Genomic DNA, 22309 nt, shown 5'->3' on the forward strand with positions numbered 1-22309 from the left:
TTCAACTGGTGATTTTGTGACCTCATTACCACACAGCCAGGAAAAATCCTCAGATATGCATCTTTTAATAGTTTAGTTTCCTGAGTTTCCACTCACTTTTCAATGACAGTATGCAGCACTCCTACCTGAGAACCAGCAATATCATTAACAAGGACAAATTGTATTCCTGGTGCTAAGAGTTCGTCCAGTACTCCTACCACAACTTCTCCACTCTTCACTGGACACTGTAATCTCATTCTACACAATTGAGTACTTCTGGTCTCACCATGAATTCCTGTTACTAGCACCTTTTCTGGAATGGTCCTTCAGAGGTACATATCTTCTCATCTTTCAACATCAAAGATAGAGAGGATCCTGTTTCTTTTAACATCATAACCTCTTTACCTGCTGCTCCTGGCCTTTGCGAGTAAACTTTACTTTTGCAGGTGTATGGTTTAAGAAGGTCTGGCACTTCCTCCTTAACCAACCTCCAAACAGTATGTACATTCTGGTACAGCCTTTTAGCCCCCACTGTGCTTTCCATCACCACTCCAACAAAATTCACTGGCTTATCCTGTTTTCCCATATCTGGTTTCTCAGTGTTTTTCCTCACCCACCAACACTGCGGTTTCATGTGGCCTTCTTTATCGCAGTGAGAACACCAGAGCTTTTTAACTTCTCTTTCCCCTTCAACGGTTTCCTTTTTACTCCTTGGTAAGTTATCCTTATGATCTTCACTGAGATCTCCCTTTCCCTTCCCATGTGAGGATTTCACTTTTCTCCATTTTGTATCCCGCACAAGTTGAAACTGATGTTGGCAGCCGAAATTTGACTTGTGAACCAACTGATAATCATCAGCTCTCTATTGAACCGTTTCCACGATCTGCTCTTCCACCTGAGTTCTCACTACCCCAGGAAGTGAATATTTAAACTCCTCCAAAATAATCACCTAAGAGCGTCACAGGTTTGCTCTATTTTTAATGCCCTTATCCACCCATCAACATTACTTTGTTTGATCCTTTCAAACTCAATATAGGTTTGAGCTTGTGCCAGAAGCCTACGGAGACCTTTGATTCCTGAAATGGTCTCCGTAGGCTTCTGGCACAAGCTCATATGCACCTAAAATGGCTTCCTTCATGCCCCCATATGCCCCAGATACTTCCTCTGATCATGGTATGAATACCTCACTAACTGAACCTACAAGTCTTGTGTGATCAACAAAACCCTCATGGTTACTGGACCCTGCATTAGTTAGCCACCTCCTCAAATGAGAAGAAAAAGGTTTCTGCATCCTTCTCATCAAATTTAGGCAATGCATGAATATATTTAAACAAGTCTCCATCAGGCCTTTGACTACCATGGATTTGCTCATCCTTACTCTCTTCTTAATAAGCTTACTTTCAGCCTTCATCTGCATCCTTTTAAGCTGACTTAATTGTCTAAGTGTCAATTTCTGAAGTTCAAACTCTCTCTTTCTTCCTTTCCTCTGTTTCTTTTTCTCTCATGTCTCTCTGTCTTTCTCTCTCTTTTTCTTTTTGTTCTGCTAAAGCAATTTGTTCTTTTTTCTCTACTTTTAGTCACAATTCAAACAGTTTCATTTGCTTTGCCCTTTCCTTGTCTTTTGCCTCTAACTCAAGATGCTTCATTTTCAATTGAATTTGAACCACCTCTAAAGATTCAGATGGCATTTCCAGCAAATTTAAATGCTGAGTTATTGCTGTACATATCTTTAATTTCCTCATGGAAGGAGGCAGCTCCAACTCCAGCTTGTCTGCTAATTCCAGCAGCTTAGCCTTAATCATCTTATCCACCCCAAAGTCACTTTTTCCATCCCCATAAAGTTCCTATAGACAATAGACAATAGATGCAGGGGTAGGCCATTTGCCCTTCGAGCCTGCACCTCCATTCAATATGATCATGGCTGATCATCCTTAATCAGTATCCTGTTCCTGCCTTATCTCCACAACCCTTGATTCCACTATCCTTGAGAGCTCGATCCAACTCTTTCTTAGTGACTGAAAGAGCCATTGCTATCCCAAGCACTGTTTAAACCAACCAAATTCAACTCAAGAACAGCTTTGATACATTTTTGTGTTCAGCCATTCATGGAGTTACTGACACTGTAGTCTCGCAAAACTAAGGACACTTTCTTTTCAGTCCATTTCCTCAGGTAACTGTAGCAAGACATTTATAGGAGGTGAGGAGCAATTAGTTTCAAAAGGAATGTAATTGGGAAATTAAACAAATGCATTGGATCAATGGCTTTAAATATAGTTATAATTTGGTATCCATCCAATTTCAATATTTTGCAACAGAATCTCAGGCAAACATTTCCTACTGGTCCGGTGTTTTCCAGATGGATAAATTATATCAGTCTTGATGGAATTCTTTAAAAAGATTTGTAACTGGCAGCAGTATGAGATTAAGACAACTGTTTGCAACTTTAGCATCATGTCCAGTTTCAGGATGAGCTTCCAAACTCATATTGATGCTGTCAGTAAGGTTGCCTGTCTTCACTTCCACAACACTATCCAAATTCACCCTTGTTTCAGCTCATCCACAGCCGCAAGCATGACTAGAATTCGAATTAGGCTTTACTCAAGTACAGCAAAAAGTGTACAAAGTCACCATTATTCATTGGAAGCAGTCCAACCAAAATTCATTAAATCTGTCTCTGGTTGTTCTGTCTTAAGAGGTTGAGTAAATTTGATCTGTGTTCTCTAGAGTTTTGAAAGATGAGAAGCAATATCATTGAGTCTAACAAATTCTGAAGGGATTTCTTAGGGTAGGCATCAAGACTGTTTCCAATGCTCAGGGAATTCAAAACATGGAAGCACAGTTGTAAGGTAAAGGGGTTGATCATGTAGGACTGAGATGAAGAGAAATTGTTTTACTCAAGGGTTTCCAAATAATTAAGACCATAAGACATTGGAGCCAAAGTAGGCCATTCACCCTATTAAGACTGCTTTGCCATTCAATGACATCATGGCTCATCTGAAGTTATGGATGCACTGTAATCAAATACATCCAAACCTGAGATACAGAGGTTTGATCTGTCAGATATGGTCAAGTGGTCAATGGCCAAAGCACCGAGGCCCCCTGACAGCCATTCCCACAGTGAATATTTGGCCAGTGAAGACACTTGTGAGACTCACATTCATACTAAGGGTTACAGGGACGGTGTGGGTCTGGGTGGGATGCTCTTCAGAGGGTCGGTGTGGACTCAGTGGGCTGAATGGCCTGTTTGCACACTGTAGGGATTTGATGATTTAAGATGTTCTGCTTTTGAGTGACTTCATCATTCAACACAATATCTTTCCAGTGTGAGTTTTCCTATTTTACAAGCTCTTTAGTGGACATCTCCAATTTAAATGGGTCCACCTCCTTTAAAAGGGCAAGTGGAGGCTTGGTGGTAATGGTACTGCGCTGGTAATCCAAAGCCCCAGGCTAATGGTCATTGGAACATGGGTTTGAATTGCATCATGGCAGATGGTGAAACCTTAGAGGAGTAAGAGCCTGGAATGTTTAAACAAAGCTGGTCTAATTATGACCTTGTAACCATTATAATTGTTGTAAAAATGCATCTGATTCATTAATGTCCTATTGGGAAGAAAATCTGACATTCTTACCTGCTGTGGCCTATGTGTATCTCCAGACCTGCTACAATGTGAATAACTCTTGGGTGCCCTCTGAATTGATCCATCAAGCCACTCTTTTCAAGACCAATTAGGGATGACTGACAAATGCTGGCCTTCACAGTGACACCCACCTCCCATGGGACAATCAAAGCTACCTTCCCCAAAGCTCTCTTTAGGCCAATGTGGTTGTTCCCCAGCTTTGACAGCATATATTTGGCGTCATGGTTCTGGTTAATATGTGTGGCCCAAATCACTTCAGAATGTCCAGCCATTCATTGCATTGGTATTTTCCAACACAGTCAATCATGTCCCCTGCTATCACGGCCTGGCGGAGTTATTACTGCTTCTGAGGCTGCTCTACTAATGTGAGATTGGGATTGAGAAGATCACTGATGATAGTGACAATGAAACTGCTGTTGAGCACAGCCACATGCAAATAACGTATTACCTTCATGCAAAGTAAGAATAGCTGGGAAATGTTAAACTGTCTAACCCAACATCAGATTATAAAGCCTAACATATTGACCTTCTCCTCTCTGAGTTTGCTCTATTTCTCCAGGTCCTTCTTTGTTTTAGTTCCAATGATGCGCTTTGTTTATGTCATTACCTCTTCACCATTGATGGCCATGTCTTTAGATGTCTGGATCTCAAAATCACAAAATTGCCTCTCTGATTCTTTTTCCTCTTTTAAGATAAAATTTAAAACCTACTTCTTTAATCAACCTTTCTGTCACTTGTCCTGATATCTCTTTGGTTTGGTGTCAAACATTGTTCCCATGGAGCACCTTGAGATATTAGAACTATGTCAAGGGAGCTACATAAATGCAAGTTATCTTTGCACAATTCATCAAGTATCTATACGATCACATACAGTTTGGAATACTGCAGAATAACTCTCCTATAACCACTCTGGTTGAGACAATATGAACAGCATTGTGTCACAATAATGGTTTCATTCAGGTAGTGGCTTTAACAGGATGCGTTATCCTCTTTTCTAGATGGGTGTTTTGAAATGTATGCAGAGAAGAAAACAAGCTTTAGCCTTTCACTATCCAAAGAGTAATCATCTGTCATTTTGGACTAAAAGCTCTTAAGGTAAACAGCAATGACCCCAAGTGAATTTAAGTGCGGTAACTCACTTCGCTCCTGTAGGCTTTAAGTGCAATTAATGCATTCGCTGATACTTGTGGGTTAATCATAAGTATCATTGAATAAATAGCTTAACTTCTTATAACTGTAACCATTAGCAACTTTTTGTGTTTAATGGATCCCCTGTTGTAATCTTAATGATTTATTTAATTATATCAGCATTTGATCTCTGTTGGTGTCCTTGAAAAAAGCATGTTAAGGAGACAACATTCTGCAAAAAGTCCTTTTATTCCTTTAACAGTGGCAGGTCACATTAACACTGTGGATGTATCACAGCAGACATTAGGACAGACTCTCAGATAATTGCTCATTTAAATCATTTAACTTGTCATATTACAAAAAGTCAAAGGTGCCAGTTTCCATTACTGGCTAGAAATAAAACCAAAATTACAGAGGATAAAACATATTTATGACAGAAATGACTTTCTGTACTTAATTAGTGTATGATGCAGTGTTCAATGATTGCCAATTAACCCAATCTGCATTCAGTTTTTCTCTCCTTGTAGTCACCGATATTAGCACCACCATTTTGGATATGTAAAACAATGTTCCGTTTGGATGTGTCTTACATGGTTAAAAGCACTCACTAATACTTTATGAGGGCTAAGCATTTAAATGCTGTTACATTAAGCAGTGGAAAGTTTCACTGAGAGGTTCACTGATATGGTTAACATTTGTTGATACTTCATAGACTCCATCAATAAATGTATATTCCAACTCATAAACTGCAACTGCTCCATCTCAGGACATACGTAAAGCCTTGTGTATTGGTCTAGAAATAAACCAGTTTTATAGTTGAAAGCTGGAATTACCTTCCTTATTAGAATTAGAGTAGTCTAATCACAAATGTATGCTGTACAGCAGCATTCCTGACATATTTTACAAAGTTGCATCAAAGGCATTAGAGTTTGAATTTATATAACACATTCCTAATAATGGATCTCCTTTATGTACAAACCATGGGTATGGCACTAGGGCAAAATCCGAACGAATTGATATCAGGCAGAAAGAGACAGTCTTACTGAGGATGACATAGCCAAAGTTTGATTAATAATTTGAATGAATTAATTAATTAACTTGCTTTATTGTCACATTATTGTCATCATTCCAATTTGATAGTTTAATATTAGCCAACAGTGCAGTTTGCAGTTGTAAATTCAAAATCTATTCCTGACAGTTGAGCATAAAGTCCGAGCTGGTGTTTCAACATTGGCCTGAGGGGATGCTGCATTCTCAAGGATGCCATTTTTTAGAGAGGCATTAAACAAAGGCCCTGCCTACTCTCTCGGATGGATGCAATTTTGAATGTCCCTTCAAAAGAAAGGGTATAGCATTTGCTCCAAAGGAAAAAGAAGTGAAATTTAATCATTGCAAAGAATGAATGGCCTTGATTGAGTGGATGAGTATACCATCATGCATTGTACATCCATGCAAGTTCTTTTAAAGAGGTGGGTATTCCCAGTCTCTAGAAAGTGGTCAACTAATCTGCAACTTATTTGTCAGTGGTTAGACATCAGGTAACGCCCAGTCCAACTTGCAGACCAGTTTGTGTGTCAGGCGTGGCCTCTGTATTAGGATGTGCCGAGTTCAATTCCAACTTGAGACGACAGAGCAAACTCTGACAGCCCAGTGTCATGGTGAGGGAATGCTGCACTTGTCGGGAATAGCGTCTTTTTGAGGCATGTCAAATATTTTTTTAACACGATTTGTTGTATGATCTGGAATACATTGCCTGAAAGGATAATGGAAACAGCTTCCAATAAATATATTAGGGGAGGAATTTGACAGGGCTATACAGGAAAACCAGTGCACTAAGACTAATCATGTGTATGATTGCTTTCAAAAATAGGTACAGGAATAAGGGTTGGATGGCTTTCTCTCTGATATTTGATTCTATAAGTCAGAAGAAAGGATGACAATATGTTATTGTAATTTCATCAAATGTGTTCTACATATTGTGTTCAACTCTGATTGCCAGAAAACAAGGGAGACATCCAAGTTAGAGACAATGCAGGAATCACAATACTGAACCCAATGAATGTGATCTAAGTCATGAGGAAAAATGGACATACTGGCTTTTGAACTTGAAAAGGATATGCCTGAGAGGTTACAGGTAGAAATATTTAAGATTAGTGCTTTTGAAGAATGTAACTAGATTATTGAACTACAACTAGAGGCCATTCAAGTTGATTTTTTTAGACTAAGACCAGAAAGGATAGTCGTCAACATGCCAAATAAACAACTTACATTCATACAGCCCCTTAAACAACTCACATTCATACAGCCCCTTAAACAACTCACATTCATACAGCCCCTTCATTATAATAAAACAATCAATTAGTGAACAAAATTTAAGTTAGCCATATATGATTATATCAGGGCAGACAATATTAGTTCAAAGAGGAGGGTTTTAATGAGTGTCTTAAATGGGGGAAAATTATATAGAGAGATGGATAGGTTTAGAGAGGAAATTCCAGGGCTCATGTGGCTGAAGTATGGGTACCAATTCTGGAGTGACCAAAATCATTAATGCACAGAAGGCCAGAATTGGAGCAATGTAGAGATTCCAACAAGATGCAGGGAGTGGCAGAGACAACTCTGAGGAGGGATTTGAAAACCAGTATGAGTGCTCGCTTCGGCAGCACATATACTAAAATTGGAACGATACAGAGAAGATTAGCATGGCCCCTGCACAAGGATGACACGCAAATTCGTGAAGCATGCCATATTTTTGATTTCGAAGCTACTTGGATGCTGCCTGAACTGCCGTGCTCTTCCAGCACCACTAATCCAGAATGAGATTTTTAAAGTTGAGATCTTGCTCATCCGATCAGATGGTACAATTGGAGATGATTAAATCATTCACTCAGAAAATGGCTTCTGCATTCCTAATTATCTCAGGTGTGTGGAGGAAGATGCTTCTAGGAGTAACTTTCAAAGGTAAAACAAGGCCTGAGTAAAATAAATAAAGGCAAAACTTTTTTTTAATAAAATTAAAATCGACTTACATAGAGTCAAAGAGTCATGGAAGCAGACCTATCGGTCCAACCCGTCCATGCCGACCAGATATCCCAACCCAATCCAGTCCCACCTGCCAGCACCCAGCCCATATCCCTCCAAACCCTTCCTATTCATATACCCATCCAAATGTCTCTTAAATGTTTCAATTGTATCAGCCTCCACCACATCCTCTGGCAACTCATTCCATACACGTACCACCCTCTGGGTGAAAAAGTTGCCCCTTAGGTCTCTTTTATATCTTGCCCCTCTCACCCTAAACCTATGCCCTCTAGTTCTGGACTCCCCAACCTCAGGGAAAAGACTTTGCCTATTTACCCTATCAATGCCCCTCATAATTTTGTAAACCTCTAGAAGGTCACCCCTCAGCCTCTGACACTCCAGGGAAAACAGACCCAGCCTGTTCAGCCTCTCCCTGTAGCTCAGATCCTCCAACCCTGGCAACATCCTTGTAAATCTTTTCTGAACCCTTTCAAGATTTACAACATCTTTCCAATAGGAAGGAGACCAGAACTGCACGCAATATTCCAACAGTGGCCTAACCAATGTCCTGTATAGCCACAACATGACCTCCCAACTCCTGTACCCAATACTCTGACCAATAAAAGAAAGCATACCAAATGCCTTCTTCACTATCCTATCTACCTGCGACTTCACTTTCAAGGAGCTATGAACTTGCACTCCAAGGTCTCTTTGTTCAGCCACACTCCCTAGGACCTTTCCATTAAGTGCATACATCCTGCTAAGGTTTGCTTTCCCAAAATGCAATACCTCTCATTTATCTGAATTAAATTCCATCTGCCACTTCTCAGCCCATTGGCCCATCTGATCAAGATCCTGTTGTAATCTGAGGTAACCCTCTTCGCTGTCCACTACACCTCCAATTTTAGTATCATCTGCAAACTTACTAACTGTACCTCTTATGCTCGCATCCAAATCATTTATGTAAATGACAAAAAGTAGAGGACCCAGTACCGATCCACTGGTCACAGGCCTCCAGTCTGAAAAACAACCCTCCACCACCACCCTCTGTCTTCTACCTTTGAGCCAGTTCTGTATCCAAATGGCTAATTCTCCCTGTATTCCGTGAAATCTAACCTTGCTAATCAGTCTCCCATGGGGAACCTTGTTGAACGCCTTACTGAAGTCAATATAGATCATATCTACCGCTCTGCCCTCATGAAACTATACGTTGATTACAAATTGAAAAACAAAGATATTGGATATGATTGCATTTTTCAAGATTGAAGCCAACATGAACAGCTTGCTTATGAGTTTTGGCTGTGGTGTGAAAGGTTATCCATATCTTCACTCTAAGAACAGCTACTAAGCACATGTGTAAGGGGCGATGTCACAGTGATGCTAAATCAAATGAAATAGAGACCTAAGTTTGCAGGGTTTCAGAGGTGTCTTCTCTTGCTATCTCTGGTATATACATAGACTCAACAAAGCCTGTTAAAGTTCACTCGCATGAATGTATATTTGATTTTCCTACATGGTGCCAGTGGTGACCAGACACATTGAACAAGAGGCAATTGGTCAGGAAATAAAAATGAAAAAACAGCAGATGCTGGAAATCTGTAACACAAGCAGAAATTGCTTGAAAGTCTCAGCAGGTCTGGCAGCATCTGTGGAGAGAAATCAGAACTAAAGTTTTGAGTCCAGAGACCCTTCTTCAGAACTCAATCAGCAATGATTGCCTGAAGTGAAGGCCAGCAGCAGGAGAGTGCTACAGGTGATGGGTGAGGTCAGGCCAGCAACCTGATCGAAGAGGCTGGGGAAAACCTTGAAGAGCAACCCAAATCCACTGTAGTGCTGTGGGAGAAGGGATTCATTAACCAGCCAGGTGTTGAAGCACAGAAAAGGAAACCTTGCACAATGTTGACAAAGAAAGGGAAAATCCCACAGCAGGGAATGCAGAAAACTTCAAAGGATCCATGTGCAATATTAAAGATTGAAGGTCCTTGCAGACCATAAGAAAGTAAAGAGCACTCAGAACATTTGACAGCAGAAAACATAGGATGAAATATGACATGGTCAATATTAAGGGATCCCACCATGGGAGATCCGCCCCATCAGTATCACAGAGTATCCTGAATGCTAAGACAGAGACCATATCAGAGCTGCATCAGCAACACAAAAATTAAAAACACATTTTATGACCAGGTGAGGAGGGATGAATAGTTTGCCCTTTTGTCAGGTCCTTGCAAAATAGATTTATGTTCATTTCGAACATGAATCTATACCTCCTCCCAATAAAGAAAAAGCAGTTACCCAATGCCTACTGGATCAGTAAGGGACCAATTACAAGACTTTGTTGAATGAAAGAAAGAGTGATTTTATTGTAAACTGACCCCAAGCAAAATAACAAAAAAGCCAACGTCAAGCACGCATATACACACACACACACACACGCACGCACGCACACACACATAAACACACGCACGCACACACATAAACACACGCACACACACACACACGCACGCACACACACACAGTTAAAAGGGATAGTATCCAATTGAAGAAAAAGGCAATCTACATTTTTTACCTGAGACCATTGATTTATTTTATTGATGCCTTCCGATTATGAATATTTCAGTTGTTCTTTGAATTCTTGGTAATCTGATGTTTAACAAAGTCTGTCACCAGGCAATTTTTCTTTCTGAGAGATTTTCTCAGAAAGTCTCAGAGAAAGAGAACTCTTTCTCCAGCTAAATCCAGTCACAAATTCATCTCCCCTGCACCACCAGAAGCAGTTTCCTGAAATCATTTCAATGTCAGAGTTCATTCTTTCCAAGCTTGATAATCGCAAGTGATGTCTTTCATCTGTAACGATTGAAACTTATCATTCAGGTGTAATATTAAACAGTGTCTCCTGATTCTGGACTGATCCAAAAGAAGAAACATCCTTTCTGAAGCCATTCAGGATTTTATTCATGTCAATCAAGACCATTAGACCATAAGACATAAGAGCAGAAATTAGGCCATTCAGCCCATTGAGTCATGGCCAGTAAGTTTATCAACCCCATTCTCTCACTTTCTCCTTGTAACTCTTGATCCCTTTGACAATTAAGAATCTATCTATCTGTCTTAAATATACTCAAAGACGTGGTCTCCACAGCCTTCTGTGGGAGTGACTTGCATTGATTCACCACTCTCTGGCTGAAGAAGTTTCTCCTTAACTCCATCCTAAAAGGTCTCCCCTTGACTCTAAGGCTGTGTCCTCAGGTCATCGTCTCTCCTGCCAATGGAAATATCTTCCCAATGTCCACACTGTCCAGGCCATTCAGTATTCTGTAAGTTTCAATTAGATCCCCCCTCATCCTTCTAAACTCCATCAGGTATAGTCCCAGAGTCCTCAAACATGTCTCATGTCTTAAGTCTTTCTTTCCTGGGACCATTCGCGTGAACCTTTTCTGAACCCACTCCAGGGTCAATGCATCCTTTCTGACATATGGAGCCCAAAATTGTGCACAATGCTCTAAATGTGGTCTGATCAGAACTTTATAGAGCCTCAGAAGTACATCAAGTCCTCTCAAAATAAATGCCATCATTGTATTTGCTTTCCTTACTACTGACTCAGCCTGCAAGTTTACATTGAGAGAATTCTGGACTAGAAGTCCCAAGTCTCTTTGCATGTCAGACTTCTGAATTTTCTCCCCATTTAGAAAAGAGTCCATGCCTCTATTCTTCCTAGCAATGTGCATGACCTCACATTTTCCCACATTGTACTCCATCTGCCACTTCTTTGCCCACTCTCCTAATCTGTCCAAATCCTTCTGCAGCCTCCCCGCCTTCTCTACCTGTCCATTGACCTATCTTTGTACCATCTGCAAACTTAGCCAGAATGCCCTCAGTTCCTTCACCGAGAACATTAATGTAAATGGTGAAAAGTTGTGGTCCCAACACTGAGTCTTGCAGAACACCACTCATCACTAGCTGCCATCCTGAGAAGGACTCTTTTGTCCCCACTCTCTGCTTTCTGCCAGAGAGCGAGGCTTCTATCCATGCTAACACCTTGTCTCTGACACCATGGGCCTTTATCTTACTCAGCAGCTTCCTGCACAGCATCTTGGCAAAGGCCTTCTCGAAGTCCAGGTAGACCAAGTCACCCTCCACTCTTCTAAACTCCAGTGGAAATAAGCACAGCTTATCCAACTTATCCTCATAAGGCATTCATTCAAGTTAGCAATCTAGTAAACCTTCTCTGAACCGCTGCCAATGCATTTACATCCTTAATAAAATAAGGAAGCCAATACTGTGCAGCATTAATGATGTAGTATTAAATACTTTCTTGAGGCTAAGACTAGGTCATATGAGATTTATTTTGAACATCCCACTATTGTCCAATAATGTCCAGCCTGCAGATCACTGTTGTGCACAGGAACTTCCTACACATCCTAGTCTGGATGTTCATTTTGGTGTTTATGATGCTATCATCCATTTCCAAGTGGAGTTCCTGAGATATACTTCAGCAGGACAGCAGTGTCATGCTGAGGCATGTGGGTAACCTTGTCATAACAGAGCAGCTAGATTAAAATTTCAGACGATCCCTGTTGGTACAACTTGTTTGAGCATGTCCTGCTCAATATACGGTTGGGTAGATAGCAACCATCACCACCTTTTCTGACTGGGACTACAGGACTACAGGACCAACTACATCTCAGATGGTAGGGACGAACCACTAGTTAAATATTATTACCAGGACTATGAGAAGACATAGATGGTAGCTCCATCTTTCTCAAGATCCAAAACTGTGTTGCTTTTCCCATTGAATCCTTATGACATTAACTGACTGAGGAAGCTTAATGCAGATCATGGGCATCAGTTTTTTCAAAACTTGTCCCACTACCAATATGTAGAGATAGAGTCATAGAATCTTAGACTCATACAGCACAGAAACAGTCCCTTCAGTTCAACTCATCCATGCCAACCAGGTTTCCCAAACTAAATTAGTCCCTTTTGCCTGTATTTGGCCCATAGCCATCTGAACCTTTCTCATCCATGTACCTCTCCAAATGTCTTTTACATGTCATAATTGTACCCGCCTCTACCCACTTCCCCTGGGTTCTCATCCCATATGTGTACCACCCTCTATGTGAACAGTTGCAGAGTAGTTGGGAAATCCTCATTCCCTTGTGTTCAGTCTGGTCTTCATTCTTTTCTCTTCTACCAGATGTATCCAAGACTTAGTGTGCATCACAGACGGACATGAGAGGGTATACTCCAGTTCATTGTCTTCCTCTTCAGGCAGTTGGGATAGGTTGAGTACAAAAGATTGTTTTCTCAATATGTTTTTCCTTGCTTGGTCTTCATTACTGTTACATTCAGGTCAACACAAGTGTCAAAGGCTAGAAATCAAATATTGTGAAAAGCTGATCTTCAACTCCACCAATGCACTCACCTTCCAAGAAGACCACAAGGGAACTCAGGCATCCCATAAATCCTCGAGCCAGGAATACAGTTGGAGATTGATGCTTCCGGTGAAAGAAACTTGGGGGTGATAAGAAGTAGGCGAGGAGGATGTTAAGTATAAATGGATTTAAAGAGTACAGTGAAAGATCTCAGGGAGAGAGGTTGAGTAAAGGGGCAATTATACATTTATTCTAAGAATAGCTATTAACCATGTATGTAAAAAGCTCGATCATAATGAACAGGAGGGGCATTCTGAACTGGAGGCACACCAATATACTAGGCAGGAGGTTTGCTAGAGCTTTTCGGGAGGGTTTAAACTAGTTTGGCAGGAAGATGGGAACCAGAACTATGGATCGGAGGATAGGGTAGCTGGTGAATGGGCAGGTACAGTGTGCAAAGACTCTGTGAGGAAGGACAGACAGCTGATAGGGCAAAGTTGTAGGACGTGTAATGAGTTGGAATATGTCTATTTTAATGCAAGAAGTGTCAAGACTAAGGGTGTTGAACCTAATGGAGATCAAGTACTTGAGCGACGATGTTGTGGCCATTATGGAGACTTTGATAACACAGGGGCAGGAATCGCTGTTGGATATTTCAGGGTTTAGATGTTTCAAAAGGAATAAGGAGGGAGATAAAAGAGGTGGGGAAGTGGCATAGCTAATCAGGATGGTATCACAGCTGCAAAAGGGGAGATCGTTGAGGAGGGTTTGTCTACAGAGTCAGTATGTGTGGGAGTCAGAAACAGGAAAGGAGCAGTCAATTTATTGGGGGTTTTCTATAGACCCACCCCTCCAATAGCAATAGAGACAGGGAGGAGCAGATTGGGAGGCAGATTTTGGAAAGATGCAGAAGTAACTGGGTTTTGTCATAGGTGACTTCAACTTCCCTAATATTGATTGAAAGCTCCTTAGTGCAAATAATTTGGATGGAGCATATTTTGTCAGGTATATCCAAGGAGGATTCCTGACTCAATATGTAGATAGGCCGACTAGAGGAGAGGCCATATTGGATTCGGTACTTGCCAATGTACCAGGCCAGGTGTCAGATCTCTCGTTGGGAGATCATTTCGGTGAGAGTGATCACAACTCCCTGACCTTTACTCTCGTCGTGGAGAGGGATAGGAGCAGACAGGCTGGGCAAATATTTAATTGTGAGAGGGAGAATTACAATGCTATTAGGCAGGAACTGTCTAATTGGGAACAGGCATTTTAGGGATAGTGCTTGACAGAAATTTGGAGTGTGTTTAAGGAACACTTACTGTGTATGCTGAATAGGATTGTCCCACTGAGGCAAGGAAGGGATGTTAGGTGCAGGAAATTGGATGACAAGAGATGTGGAACATCTAGTCAAAAGGAAGAAGAAAGCTTACTTAAGGTGGTGGAAGCAAGGATCAGACAGGGCTGTAGCCAGGAAGGAACTGAAGAATGAACTTAGGAGAACAAGAAGGGGACATGAAAAAGCCTTGGTGGGTAGGATTAAGGAAAACTTTAAGGCATTCCTAATCCATGTGAGGAACAAGAGGATGGCCAGAGTGAGGGTAGGGCCGATCACGGATAGTGGAGGGAACTTGTCCCTGGAGTCAGAGGAGGTTGGGGAGGTCCTTAATGAATATTTTGCTTCAGTATTCATGATTGAGAGGGGCCTTGTCATTTGTGAGGACAGTGTGAAACAGACTAATACACTTAAACAGGTTGATGTTAAGAAGGCGGATGTGCTGAAAATTAAAAAAAAAACATGAGGACAGATAAATCCCCTGGGCCAGACAGGATATGCCCAATGTTACCATGGGAAGTGAGGGAAGAGATTATTGCGCCTTTATCGATGATCTTTCCATCCTCACCATCCAGTTGAGTAGTACTAGATGATTGGAGGGTGGCAAATGTTATTCCCTTGCTCAAGAAAGGGAATAGGGATAATCCTGGGAATTATAGACTAGTCAGTCTTATGTCAGTGGTGGGCAAATTATTGGAGAGGATTCTGAGAGACAGGATTTATGGCTATTTGGAAAAGCATAGCTTGGTTAGAGATAGTCAGCATGGCTTTGTGAGGGGCAGGTCATGCCTCACAAACCTTATTTAATTTTTTGAGGATGTGACACAGCACATTGATGAAGGTAGAGCAGTGGATGTGGTGAATATGAATTTTAGCAAGGCATTTGACAAGGTTCACCATGGTGGGCTCATTCAGGACGTTAAGAGGCATGGGATACAGGGAAATTTGTCTGTCTGGATACAAAATTGGCTGACCCATAGAAGACAGAGGGTAGTAGTAGAAGACGGAAAGTATTCAACCTGGAACTCAGTGACCAATGATGTTCCACAGGGATCTGTTCTTGAACTTCTATTCTTTGTGAATTTTATAAACGACTTGGATGAGGAAGTGGAAGGGTGGGTTAGTAAGTTTGCCAAAGACACGAAGGTTGGTGGAGATATGGATAATGTGGAGGGCTAGGTTGCAAGAGGATATTGACAGGATGCAGTTCTGGGCTGAGAAATGGCAGATGGAGTTCAACTTGGAAAAGTGTGAAGTAATTCACTTTGGAAGGTCGAATTTGAATGCAGATTACAGGGTTAAAGGCAGGATTCTTGGCAGTGTGGAGAAACAGAAGGATCTTGGGGTCCATGTCAATTGATCCCTCAAAGTTGCCACCCAACTTAATAGGGTTGTTAAGAAGGTGTATGGTGTGTTGGCTTTCATTAGAAGGGGGATTGAGTTTAAGAGCTGCGAGGTTATGCTGCAGCTCTATAAAGCCCTATTTAGACCACACTTGGAATATTATGTTCGGTTCTGGTCACCTCATTATAGGAAAGATGTGGAAGTTTTAGAGAAGGTGCAGAGGAGATTTGTCAGGATGCTGCCTGGACTGGAGGGCATGTCTTATGAAGAAAGGTTGAGGGAAATAAAGTTTTTCTCATTGGAGCGAAGAAGGATGAGAAGTGACTTGATAGAGCTGTACAAGTTGACGAGAGGCATAGATCAAGTGGATAGTCAGAGATTTTATTTTTTCCCAGGATGGAAATGGCTATCGCAAGGGGCATAATTTTAAGGTGATTGGAGGAAGGTTTGGGGAGATGTCAAAAGCAGGTTCTTTCCACAGAGATCGGTGGGTACACGGAATGCAATGCCAACAGTGATAGTACAGTCTGATACATTAGGGACATTTAAGTGACATGGATGATCATAAAATGAGGGGTATGTAGGTTACTTTGATGTTAAGTTGGATAAAAGACTGGCACAACATCGAGGTCTGAAGGGCCTGTACTGTCCTGTTCTGTTCTATGCTCTATGTTCTACAATAACATCAGAATATTGGTGGGCAGCACAGTGGCACAGTGGTTAACACTGCTGCCTCACAGCGCCGGAGATCCGGGTTCAATTCCGGTGACTGACTGTGTGGAGTTTGCACGTTCTCCCCGTGTCTGCATGGGTTTCCTCCCATGGTCCAAAGATGTGCAGGTCAGGTGAATTGGCCATGCTAAATTGCCCGTAGTGTTAGGTAAGGGGTAAATGTAGGGGTATGGGTGGGTTGCGGATCGGTGTGGACTTGTTGGGCCAAAGGGCCAGTTTCCACGCTGTAATGTAATCTAATCTAATCACATGTTACTGGGATCTGAGAATGCTGGATTCCAGAGATGACCTCGCCTACCATCCCCTCTATGTGTAATGTTTAATAAAGTCTGTTAATGATTACTCATCTGCATGTTGACCAATTCTTACTACACTGAGCTCAGTGAACAAGAAGCTTTCAGTAGCATTGCCTCTACATGCCGGAGAAAAGGTAACAATTTTCTACCTGAGAACAAATGAAGATGCAACTTAAGGTCAGAGGATCAACATGGTGTAGTGGTTCTTTCTGAGTTCTGAAACCCATGATTGAACTCAACCAAAACACTTCAGAAGAAAGTCTATTAATGTTACTAAATTAAACAAGTTTATGCGATACCCACTTGAAGCAACAGGATATTTTCACTCAAAATCCAACAGAAATTATATCTTTCATTCTGAGAACTCACAAGACTGACAAGTATATGATTTGGAGGCGCTGCTGTTGGACCGGGTTGGACAAAGTTAAAAATCACACAACACCAGGTTATAGTGCGACAGGTTTATTTGGACGCACAAGCTTTTGGAACAATTATGAAGCAGAATTATAAGACACAGAATTTATAGCAACAGGATTGCAGTGTCATGGAATGTAATATTAAACAAATTTAGCTTAAGGCTTTTATCTTTTTGAATGATAATGTTATTTTATTTTCTAAAGAATGGTAGCATCCCACATGAATCCTAGAACATTGGGGAGTAGGCACATAGACAGTGACATTAAACCACTGGTTATCAGTGTATGTGTGTTGAACAAGTTTTTCTGAAATTCATCTTTGCCACCTCAGCCCAAATACCCAAGAAATGCATTTTACAAAAATGCAATGATTTTCTTTCTTGTGGTATTCCACAGTTTGGTATAGAGTGGAACTTCTCTGTGTCCATTAGTTGGTGGGACCAATAGTTAGAAAGTTGGGAAAATATAATGAGAATGAAAATATTGGAATTTGGATGTTGAGAAAAAACATTCTTAATTTTCCCCATTTTCTTCTCTGGGCCATCATCATCTAATTCTGTCTTTGTCACAACATTCTTGCAGTTTCCATGGACATTGTCCTATTCCACTCTTCATCTATGCAAGTCAACCTCACCAAACCAAAGCCTCAATAGATCATCATGATTGGTCTGTATCCAACACTCACAACAGTTCAGCCCTTTCACATTTGACTTTGGAATTCAGAGGTACTTATAACATGCATTTTTCTATGATGGTAGTTTACACAAAGGGGCAAACACACCTATCATGCATGTACACAGGATGTATCTTCTGGCTCTTACCTTCATGAGAAGGATGGTGTAGAGCCTAATGCAAAATGAACAAGGTGAAGAGCAGAAGGACATATGAGAAAAGTCACTCTGAACATGACAGGTAAGGTACCATGAGTCCCTCTCGGCAAAACACTTGACCTTCAAATGGAAAATACAGCCTGTGATTTGTGTAATCTAAAGGAGTTTAACCCTGCATTGATCCTGCACTTTTGCTTGATGTGCACATAGTTCTGTGGACTCAGTTGTTCTTCCCTGATCTACTGAACAAATGATTCCACTACAATAAAGCTAACTACAAATATAGCAGAGAAATAGCATGCCAGCCCTCTCTGCAGAATCTTACATTAAATTTGAGAATTGGTCACGGTTAATATTAGTTGTTGGCTACAAATGAGGGGTATTCACATATTCTGCATACAGGACAAGCTTTGCAAGCATAAATATTGTAAAGCAAATATCAGTTAGTAGCAGCAATTCTAAGAGACCCAGGCAAAGATGTGGGAAATATACAATGACGTGATCCAAGAACCTGACTCACTGATCAACTGTTCACAGCTGCTGATGCTCTTCAGCTCTAACCAACTATTAATTTCCCCATGGCAATGCACTGAGTGTGACAGTGGCTCATCTATCGTTGCAAAATGGCAAACTACCATCAGAAGAAATTACGCAGGCTGACACAATGTCAAAAATATCACTTGTTCAATGTGGTGTAGGAAATGGTGTCCTAAAATCTTTAGTTATAAAAGGTAACATCAGAGGTCATATGATTATAGCAAACCCCAGGGAATAAATGCAACAGTGCACAAGGAATGTATACAAATAAATACACTCGTCATGAAAGAAAATAAAATAAATTGCATGCAATATAATTTGCAGTTGCAAGTTACCACCCTACATTGATAATTGAGAAAATGATGACACATGAACCAAAAACTGTTTAGTTTCTCTTATCTGTCCTGCCTTTATCTGTCTGTTCAATTGACTGAGTTTGATGTGCAAGGCAAGCAATGTGCTGATTGATGGGGTCCTTAATCTAATTTATCATGTTTGGTCAGTATAGCTGGTACAACCCTTGCACTAAAAGTTAAAGGGACTGTGGATGCTGAATATCTGAAATGAAAATAGAGATAGCTGGACAAGCTCAGCAGGTCTGGCAGATGCTGTGGAAAGAAATCAGAGTTAATGATTTGGGTCCAGTGAGCCTTCTTCATAACTCTTGCATTTTCTGTTTCTCAAAGGTTTACAACAATGTACCTCAACATCTCTACCCTTAAGGAGATGACAAAAACGACTCTATTATCTTTGTACCAGATTCCATGTTTGGCAATAAATTTCCTCTCTGCATGCCCATTACTGTCTCAGAACAACAGGTTCTTAATCCTTTCAGGCCATCATTCCTTTTATTTCCTACAGCACTGGGATAATGGCATCTGATTGTGCAGTTTACTATATCTGAGCCTTACTGTCTGTCAGATTTTAGTGGTCAGAATTTGGCCAAAACTTGGCTAACTCAGGACATTTCAGAGACAGTTCCTCTCCGTGAGCCCTAGTGAGTTTCCTTGTGCAACTGTTTACTGCACGCCTCATTATTTATGCTTCACACTCTTAGAACACCTCTCACACCATCCTGTGCTCACCAGTGGCAGAACATTGGTGGAACCACACAGGAGTTCCTGTTTTTAAATACATTCATGGGATGTGGTGCTGCTGGTTACACCAGCGTTTATTGTCTGTCCCTATTTCCCCTTCAAAAGATGGTGAACTGCTACAGTCCACTTGCTGTAGGTAGATCCACAGGGCCATGAGGGAGGGAGTTCCAGGATTTTGAGCCACAACACTCAAGGCAATGAATGATCGCTTTGTCTTGTTCATATGTATCCATCCCATGTGATAATTAAGTCCTGTCAGACTTGCTGTGCTCTATTATGTTGAAGGTGAAGTCCCTCCAGCTCAACATCTTTCATGTCCCCACATTGCATGCTTCAGCTTTGCAGGGCACAGTGTGTTAGGATTATGTGGCACACTCTGTCTAAGCAATAGTGCAAGGACACCTAGCATTCACATCACACGTAAACAATGGTTTAACACAGCCCTTCATACAGTGGGACATGGAAGACTCCAACAAGAAGGGCATTCTAATGTTTTTTGACATAATGACCTTTGTTTTGATGTATGCAGCACAAGCATGGTGGCACAAATACAGTGGGAAATTGTAAGTTTGGTAGGATGACTAAAAATATGTCCCCCTTATCCCCATTCCCCTATAGTGGAGCACTACATAGAAAAGTATGGCGTCAAATGGTCAAAGTTCAAGATGAAATCAAATTCATGCCCCTGTGCAAAGTTAAAAATCACACAGCACCAGGTTATAGTCCAACAGGTTTAATTGGAAGCACTAGCTTTCAGAGCGCTGCTCCTTCATCAGGTGGTTGTGTGAAGGAGCAGCACTACGAAAGCTAGTGCTTCCAATTAAACCTGTTGGACTATAATCTGGTGCTTAGTGATTTTTAACTTTGTACACCCCAGTCCAACACCGGCATCTCTAAATCATGCCCCTGTGCAGCTTCAGAGACGTTGGGTTGTCTGTGTGATCTGGGTAAAAACAATGACTGCAGATGCTGAAAACCAAATACTGGATTAGTGGTGCTGGAAGAGCACAGCAGTTCAGGCAGCATCCAACGAGCAGCGAAATCAACGTTTCGGGCAAAAGCCCTTCATCAGGAATAAAGGCCTTTTGCCCGAAACGTCGATTTCACTGCTCGTTGGATGCTGCCTGAACTGCTGTGCTCTTCCAGCACCACTAATCCAGTGTGTGATCTGGGGCCCAGCTGTGATTATTACTGCTTCACAAAGATGACTGTGATCAATGATACATGACAGGGCCAAGCTTGCTCATGACCAGGAGTTGTGTCCCTCACAGTCAGTTTCCTGCACATTTCCCATGCAAAATTCTATGATTAAAGATGTCTCAAACCAGTACTGACTGTGGAAGTGCCTGATTATTGCCATTGTCCCTCGAGCAGTCTCACATAAATCACAAGTGGGGCCCTCAGACATAATCTAAAAAAAATTACTTCACCAGGCTGGGTGTGATAGCAGCCAGTTTTAATTTCCATTGTGTGTTTGCAGTTTGGATAGGATGGAAGATAATGAAGGCACTTTGCAGACTGAGTTCTAGTCTCAACCTGGTTATCTGGGTTATCTGACCCCTCAAATCTTCATGGTCCTTTCTTCTTTGCATTCCTTCTCAACACCATCAGATCTGAGCTTGCACAGGTTCCCTGCCAACCCTTTCATTTATGTCTTCATCTCCTGACATGACCGCTGAGGCCCAGGCCAACAGCTTTGCCACGACAGCTCTCATTTCTCTGCCTCTCTGTCAGAGCCAGGTTGATGATCACCACTATTGACACCCCCATCCCCTGAAACAGTAACCCAAATCCATCAATACATTATCGATAGCCTTTTATATCGAGTTGCTCCCCTTCGGAATTACTTTTCCCTCTGTATGCTGCCTCCTGGATCCACAATTTACTTCCCACTTTGCCGACAACCTGGACCCTGATAACCGGCTGTGATTTTCACTGAACAGACTCCAAGGACTAACCATGGCTTACCTTATTATTGCCTTGGAATGATCGCCCCAAATGATGAGCAACAAGACCTGATCTTTGTTCAGCTCACTGATTGACTTACCATTACATCCTGGATTGGTTGTATTGGATCTGCAAGACTGTAAAATGAAACTCCTGTGAAATCCCTGACCTGACCTCCCTGAGCAGCAGACTGACTGTGTCCAAGCCTCTGAACTGAGATCAGATTCTATCCTCAATTGACTGCTTCCTGATTAATGAAAGTGCCCCCTTTGATGTGACTGAGGAGAGCTGTTGGGGGTGGAGGGGAGGTTGGGGAAGAGTCCTTCAGTATATTTAAGACTGAGGTATATAGATTCTTGACCACTAGGGGAATCAAAGTTCATTGGGAAATGACAGTAGGAAAGTGGATGTAAGGAACATCAGATTAGCAGAGCAAGCTGAAGGGGCCAAGTAGCCCATGCCTGTTCTTATTTCTTATGGTCTTCTGATGTGGTTAGTCTGTTGTCTTTCCGAAGCTAACCTCAGTAAACAAATGGCTCAGGCAGACATAAAAACTATAGATTTTTATTATATTCTATTTATGATTGTGGACTGAGACAAGAAAATAACTGGTTTAAAAACCAAGGACCGTGGAAGGCA

At 41.4% G+C, this 22309-nt stretch overlaps 1 non-coding gene across 1 annotated transcript; it reads left to right on the forward strand.

The window, feature by feature from the left end:
• Positions 1 to 7392: 7392 nt before the first annotated feature.
• LOC140496125 (U6 spliceosomal RNA) lies at positions 7393 to 7499 on the forward strand. Its single transcript, XR_011964171.1, has one exon. It is a non-coding gene; the product is annotated as a U6 spliceosomal RNA (small nuclear RNA).
• The last annotated feature ends 14810 nt before the right edge of the window (positions 7500 to 22309 follow it).

Source organism: Chiloscyllium punctatum, chromosome 25 (assembly GCF_047496795.1).
Source record: "Chiloscyllium punctatum isolate Juve2018m chromosome 25, sChiPun1.3, whole genome shotgun sequence".
Classification (NCBI taxonomy): Eukaryota; Metazoa; Chordata; class Chondrichthyes; order Orectolobiformes; family Hemiscylliidae; genus Chiloscyllium; species Chiloscyllium punctatum.